The sequence below is a fragment of the Nannospalax galili genome, unplaced genomic scaffold, assembly GCF_000622305.1.
Source record: "Nannospalax galili isolate Female #2095 unplaced genomic scaffold, S.galili_v1.0 scaffold664, whole genome shotgun sequence".
NCBI classification, from domain to species: domain Eukaryota; kingdom Metazoa; phylum Chordata; class Mammalia; order Rodentia; family Spalacidae; genus Nannospalax; species Nannospalax galili.
In genome coordinates this window covers 5,907,533-5,915,878 of record NW_008354274.1, presented here as the reverse complement: position 1 = coordinate 5,915,878, position 8,346 = coordinate 5,907,533, and positions in this window count along the sequence as shown.

Genomic DNA, 8,346 nt, shown 5'->3' with positions numbered 1-8,346 from the left:
TATGTCCTCTCCCAAGGACAACTTTTCCTCGGCCTGAATCCACACGGACACCTGTGTAGGGCTGGGTGGAAGCCTCCATCGTGTCCCCTCATCCCTTCTCAGGAGCCAGCAGGGCGACCCCGCCCTCAGTCCCTGGGCCATGCAGAGACCTGACGTGCCCAGGAGGAAGGAGCAAGGGGCATCCATCCCCACCCGCCTGGGACCTGCCATTCGGCCAGCCGTCCGACCCCTTTGGGGGCCTTTCCGGAGGCCAGCTAGGCACTGCACCTCACTTCTCCGAGCTTCTGGCCTGTGTCTAATCTCAGTGCCGCCAACGCCTGGCGGGGCACCGACGCCCTGCTGCCCTACAACCGGCCAGTGCCTCTGCCGGGCCCCACCGCCACAGGAGTCTCCCCGCACTGGCGACCCCACCGCCCATCCCCCCACTCCGTACCCCCAGTGCCGCTCAGTGCAGCAAAGTCCACTGGCCTCCTTGGCCGGTGGGGTGGAGCAAGGGCTTTTTACGTCCACCTGCTTTAGGCTTCCCAGGTGGTGGGTGAGATGGGCCTACACTCTCACTCCTCAGGGTGCCTCCTAGGGGATGGCCAGCATCTCTTACTAGACCCCAACTCATCCACCTGGGTGGGGCCTGTTGGCAAGAAGCCACTGCCTTGCCCCCCCACCCTCCTCCCCAGGGGACTGGGCTGGCACTGCACACCGCAATCCCCACCACCCCACCTTTTCTCTTCCTCTGTCTCCCTGTCTGCCTCTTTCTTCTCTCTCTGTCTTTTACTGGTTAGTTGTCATCCCTTCCCTTTTACTTCCACCTGCTTTAGGTTTCCCAGGTTGTGGGAATGCTTGTGTATGCCTGTGGGTGCAGTTGTGGCAAGAATGTTTTGTGTGTAACCAGCTGCTTTCCAGTTGGATGTAAGGCCTGCTCCACAGGAGAAAATGTATGCCTGGTATTGTAAATCTGGCTGAGAACCCATGACTGCAAACTCAAAGTCTCAAGTGGTGAACCTAGCACAAGTAGTTTGCTAAATGGATATAAGTATCAAACCACCCTCTAAATTCATAACTCTATATCCACAGGTACGTCCAGGTTTCAGGCCTCCTCAGGGTAGATTATTTGTGTAGTAGACTGTGGTTAACACAAAAAATTTGCAATTGATCAAAGCACAGAGAATATGTGTCTGTGCAGTGCTCAGCCACAAATGGAACATGTTTATCACATCACCTCCTCAAAGCTCAGGGACTATCATTGAAGAGGGGGGCAGAAAAATTATAAGAGCCAGAGATGGTGGAGAACTAGAGAAAAACCATGTCTTCTGGACGTGAGAGGACTAATGCACTCATAAGCTGACATTGGTTGTGGCTGTCTGAACAAGACCTGCACAAGATCAAGCCAATCAACATTCCAGCATGGAGGGATGAGTAGATATTAACAGATGATAGCTTCTGAGGAAGGCAGAGTCCATTCTTTTTAAGGGAGTGACTCCTGGCAGGTCAACCAAAATCCAATGGGCAGTTCTATACCCATGGAAGTATTGGATTAGATGGGTTATTAAAGAAGAGCTGAAGTTGGGAGGGAGTTGGAAGTGCAGGTAGATCTGGGAGGAATTAAAGGGAGAAAGGGGTAGTAAGTACACTCAAAATACACTGTGTGCATGTGTGAAAGTTTCAAGATATTAATACAAATATTGTATATTTAAAAGGAAATCTTTAGTCTAAAATGTTATGAGTAGTTTATCTACATAAAGTGCAATCACAAACTGAACTGTATTTTTAGTTAAGGGTGCTGGTTTATATGCATATGGTTTTATTGAATTATATTTTTAGTTAAGGATACTGACTAGTATGTAAATAGATGTTTTTGTTAGATTTGATAACATTTAATAAGTGTCATAAAAAAAGAAATTAAACATTACATTAAGATTTGCCCCAGCCTGCGGGGCTTCAATGTTGGGGGGGGGGTCGGGAGAGGTCCTAGAAAGAATGACAAACAAGGAACACGAAGAAAGGGAGCAAGACAGTGTTCTGATCAAGCTCCGTTTATTGAATACACACAGCATATATTTATAGTGGGCTCAGGGTGGGGGGAGTGGAAGGCGGGAATAGAGTAAAAGGAAGAGGGGCTCTGGTGGGATTTTCCACTAAGGGCTAATTGTCAAAGAGGGGCAGAGGGGTTTGTCTGAGAGGGCATGTGGTTAACATTTTCCCAGGACTAGCATCGGTAGTAAACATTTCTCAAGGCTGACTTGACCTGGGTCACAAGTTGTTTTTCTACATTCTTTAACTAAGTGCTAACTTATAGAAACTTACAGAAAACCATAAGGCTGTTTTTTCTCAAGGCCATAAAGATGTGCAGGAAACCTTAAAGCTGTTTTTTCTCAAGGCCATAAACATGTGCAGGAAACCATGAAGCTGCCATAAAGATGTTTTTCTTCTGGCCTTTTGGCTCCCAACAAGATTTTAGAATTCTTTTTTTTAGAAGGAGACTTTTTATTAGCACTGTTACAAGCAATGTGCTATGTAAGCTGATCCTCAGTGTACAGCCCACCCAAGCCGCAGAGGACAGGTCAGCAGTATGAATCTATTATTGTGCACACTGCAGAAACAGGACCACCCTGAACACCAACAGAACACGGGATACTTTTTTTTACAAAAAGTAAATAAAAATAATGCCTTTTTCTATTTAGAAAAGTGACAGCTTGTGGGCAGCAGAGCACAGAAAACACTGGTGGTTATGCCCCCTGGCCAGATGGCAGGCTGGGGCCTTCACCAAGCCCCCAGGTCACGTGGCCCAACTTGAACATCCAGAGGCTCACTGTTGGCTCACTTTCATGGCAGGCCTTCCTTGCTCTCCTGTTTCTAGCTTCCTAAGCATGCAGCCTAATGATCAGCCACCCTTACCAGGCCCAAGTGTTTGGACCAGAGATTCCCTTTGTAAGGCTTAAATCTGAGTAAGGAATGAAGAAACCAAACACCAGTTATGTGTGAGTGAGGGAATGGACAATCTTATTTTATTTCTAAATTTAGAAAAAATGATTTTAGTTTTCTAAATTTATTATATTATTCATTATAGCTTTGTTATATTTCACACACTTCATGTTCAAATATGATTCTTCTGTGACTTTTTTAGGGGTTTGTCATGAATGGATATGAAACTTTCTTGCAGTTTATTGGTCCACAGATTGAGATACTCATGTGGCTTTTGACTTGAGTATATTACTTTCCTTCCTGATTTCTGTAGTAGTGTATTTTTTATTGATACACTTACTTAGGTAGTTTATAAAGTTTCTTATGCTATTAATTTCTATTTTATGCCACTGTATCTGAAAAAGCACAACAAATTCTTTCAATTTTGTAACTATGAAGACTAGTTTTATATCCCAAAATGCTATGCATTTTAGACAATGTGCAGGAGCTGTTTAGAACTATATGTGTGTTCCATAACCATTGCACTGAGTATTCTATTGATGTCTGTTAAGTCCATTGGATGTATACTGCAACTGAAAAGTGATCTACTGGGCTTTAAGACACATATTGACCCCAATTCAGTAATAGGAGATGATCTTGACACCCTACTTTCTCCAATAGATAGAGCATCTGGACAAAAACCCAGAAATATTGGTATTAAGTTACATCACACATCAAATGGCCCAAATAGACATCTACTGAATATTCCACCAAATGCAAAGAATCCACATTCTACTCATCAGCCCATGGAAGTTTCTCAATAGACCACATATTGGGACACAAAATAAATCTCCAAAAACTATGGAAAAATTGAAATAACTCCTATCAGACCACATTTAAATAAAGCTTAAAATCAACAGCAAAGGAATCTCTAGTAAACATATGAAGTCATAGAGAGTAAACAATACACTAATGAATGATGAATGGGTCAAAGAAGAATCAAGAAAGAAATAATTCCTGGAATTAAGTGAAAATAAAAACATAACACAACAAAGTCACTGGGACATATTAAACTCAATTCTAAGAGAGACGTTTATAACTGCGGGGAAGGGGAGCTTGAGAGAAGAGAATAGTAGGTCATGGGTTCTCTATTAAGGAAGAAATGGGGAAAATGGGAGGGGACATTAACTGGGGAGCAGGAAGAGATGGTAATACTGGGAGAGAGGGAGGAAGGAGAAATAAATAATACTGAGGTCTGAAAAAATATTTTATAAGCTTACTTAAAAGGTCAGGGAAATGTATTATTTTATAAGCTTACTTAAAAATACACACACACACACTATATTTTTTTTATATATATATATATGTGAATGAGTGAATATGTATAGTTGAAAATTATCTAACAAAAATCCCAATGTCAGGTAAGGAAAGCCTGCTTTTGAGTTGTTGGTTGTGATAGTACAGGAGGCTCCCAAAACAATATAGGCTATTGCCAGAGTCTTTGGTTGCCTCTCAGAACTTGAAGATAAGCCTCTATTGCTGAAGACATCACATACTTCAGACACAAGCTCAAACTGACCTGGAAGCCTCCTCCCTGAGAACTAGCTTTCATAGTATGGGAAGATGCTATGCACACTGCAAAGGGAGAAAAGCAATCGACAATTCTACCTAGCTGCAAAGACTGCAAACCACAATAATGACCAGCCTAGCAAAATATCTCTATTGGTACAATAGTGACACTTTTTAAATTAATTTATTATTTTATGTGTATGAGTGTTTTCCATGCATGTGTGTAAATGTACCCACGTTGTGCAATGCCCACGAAGGACAGAAGAGGGCATTGAATCCCCTGGAACTGGAATTGAAGACCTGTGTTAGCTGCTGTGTGGGTGCTGGAATTCAAAACTGGGTCTTCTGCAAGAACAGCCAGTGCTCTTAACCACTGAGTCATCTCTCCAGCTCTTTAGTGACACTTTTATCTTGGGGATAACAGCTGTGTAAGATGTAAGGTTCACTCAGTGGGAGAATCTACTACTGCCTTAGAGTACTTATCCTTAGATTCACAGATAACTGTAGCTCTCACCACTCATCAAAGAAACTTCTCTTCACAGTAGTTGGAGACCATTACAAAGTTCCACAAATGGTCAAAATGTGGAAAATGAGTGACTTTAGGGTGCTTAGCCCCAAAGGATGCATCCATAATTAAACCCCTATGTCTACTATGGCTTAGGGAACATTGTGAGAGAGGGGGCTGAAAATTTGAAAGAGCAGAGTACTAAGACACCTGCTGCAAGATAGACTATTCTAGACATAACAGGGAAGATGCACTCATGAAGTCTCAACAGTATGGTAGCCTAACAAGACTGACATAATGGCAACACCAACTGATGTGCCAATGTGGATGGGGAAATTTTCACAGGGTTCTGACTCTAGATTAAGAGCTGCAGGCTATCAGTGATGGCTTAGGGAGAATCAGTTTTCTCCAGGGACTAGTGCCCCTGAGAGATTATCCAATTACAAGTGCTCAGCCCTCTACACATGAGGGCCAATAGGTTAACTCAATATAATGTGTGTGTGTGTGTGTGTGTGTGTGTCAATAATAATCAAAGAAGAGATCACAAATTGGGAGGGAATGGGGCAGGGGATATGAGAAGGGTTGATTGTGAGGATGGAGGGGTAGAAATGATGTAAATACAGTATTCTCTATGAAATTCTCAAAAAATGAAAGAATTAAAAGATTAAATTTCTCTATTTTTTCTCAGAATGATGTATAGTTGCTCTCTATTAAGGAATAAATGGGGAAAATGGGAGGAGACATTAACTGGGGAGCAGGAAGTGATGGTAATACTGGGAGAGAGGGAGGAAGGAGAAAAAATAATATTGTAGCAAGACTACTTGTTTCTCAAAGTACAATAGCATTTGTTTTATGGGATTGGATGTCCTCATATTTGGTACACATATACTTAAAGTTATCATCATCTTATTGGAGTTTCCTCTTTTAATATGTACTGGAAATTCTTGATCTACTTTGATTAATTTTGGATTCATGGACACTGTATTAGGTGTTAGAAGAGATTTTTCATTTTTCATTGGGTTAATATATTGCCTTCCTTTCACTTTAAGCCTTGATTTCCCTTTGACAGTGAGGCTGTTTTTTCTGTAGAGAAGAAACAGTTGGATCTTGGTTTTTAACTCAGTTACCTAATCTGTGTCTTTTCGTAGCATAATTAAGACCATTTCAACTTAACTTTATTATGAGCAATGTGAAGACATATCAGATGACCTGTTCATCCATACTATACTTAATGAAACCAGAATAATGAAAAAATTTGTATAAAGTGAAAATATCCACTAATAATTGGGTTTTATGGCACACTGAATTATTGTATGTATTAGTCAGGGTTCTCCAATGAAACAGAATTGGTAGAACGAATATATATGTATACAGATTTATCAGCTTAGCTCACAGGATAGAGTCAGAGTAGTCCAATAATGGCTGCACCACACTGGAGATGCTGAGAATCTTTAGTTGCTCAGTCCACAAGGCTGGATGTCTCAGTAGTCCCAATATGGCACTGAAGGTCTGACAAATTCCAAAAGATCAGCTAGTCTTCAGTCTACAGCAGCAAGATGAACTCACTAGCGAGAGAGAAGGCAAGCAGCAAGAAGCCTGGCATTCTCTTCTGCCTTGGCCTTTTATAAGGGCTGCCATCAAAAGGTAGCATCCACATTTAGGGTGTGTCTTCTGGCTTTAGATGATCCAATCAAGAAGATCTCTTTCATTTCAGTTAATCCCAGATCCAGTCAAGTTGACACCCAGGATTAGCCATCACAAGTCCACCCATTGTCAACTTGACACCCAATAGCATCTCTCTATGTCATGCTTAATTTTCAAATGAAAACAATGTTGAGGTCATAATTTCACCTAACATGATATGACTATCCCATCATACAATGACCAATGCATTATATATCTTAGAGTAGGTGATAAGGTCTTCAAGGAATGCTTAGTCCTTTAGTGTCTCATAACCCAATATAATCATATAGGTTCACAACACTTAACCGCTTAACACATCTCAATTACACATTCAAAAAAAGAATAACTCAAGCATCTGCTTAACATATGTATATACATGCACAAGCCTATTCTTAACCAAATAGGACAAAAATATTCCTGTCAATTATAATCCACATTTCTGCAACTGGTAATGGGGCCTAAGTTGGTATTTGTAACTACCGTCCTCTACTACCCATTCTGTATTTTCTCCACCATCAGCAAGCACCTCTGCAGGTCTTGGCCCTTTCCGTGAAGGAGTGACCCATACTTTCATCCCTGAAGGGTCTGGGCCATTTGTTGTCCTGTCTGGATTGGGTTGTTGCAGTTTCCCATTGACCTTAATCACAGGACATGGTAACACCAAAAGTCGCCCTAAGGAATCTCTTCCCTTCCAGATATAATCTTCATTACCTCCATTGTGGAGAACAAGTCCAATTTCCCCCCCGGTTGTCTGGGTCAATCACCCCTCCTAATACTGTTATTCCTTTCCTTGCCTGCTGACTTAAGGGCATCAGAAGCCCAAAGTGTCCAGGGGGAAGTCTTAGCTTCCAGTTCAATGGAATGCTTGTTGTCTCTCCTGGCAGAAGCACTCCCTCCTCTGGAACCAAAATATCCAAGCCAGTACAATGTAAAGTCGAGGGTACAGGAAGCAAAAATTTCCATAGTGGGTCACCAGGGGTGATAGTGAGTGGAATCATTCCCACTTCCACCCCTTGATTCCTGGACCTGTGGATCCTGGCTATAGGATAAAATACCATATACTGGATGCTGATTCAAAGCATACACTGCCTTCTGGAGGACCCTGGCCCAGTTCTCCAGGCTATTACCACCTAATTGGCACTGTAACTGTGTCTTTAAGAGACCATTGTATCATTCTATCAAGACAGCTGTTTCATGATGGTGGGGAACATGTTAAGACCACTGGATTCCATGACCATGGGCCCACTGTTGCACTTCTTTAGCTGTGAAGTGAATTCCCTGGTCAGAAGTGACGCCATGCAGAATATCATGATGGTGGATAAGGCATTCTGTAAGTCCCTGGATAGTAGTTTTGTCAGAAGCATTACATGCAGGAAAGGCAAATCCATAACCAAAATAAATGTCTATTCCTGTAAGGACAAAACGCTGTTTTCTCCAAGATGGAAGTGGTCCAATGTAGTCAACCGGCCACCAGGTTGCAGGCTGGTCGCCACAGGGAAAAGTGCCATATCAGGGGCTCAGTGTTGGTCTCTGCTGTTGGCAGCTCTGGCACTCAGCAGCAGCTGTAGCCAGGTCAGCTTTTGTGAGTGGGAGTCTATGCTGTCGAGCCCATGCATAACCTCCATCTCTGCCACCATGGCAGCTTTGTTCATGAGCCCATTGAGCAATGATAGGGATAGCTGAAGAAAGAA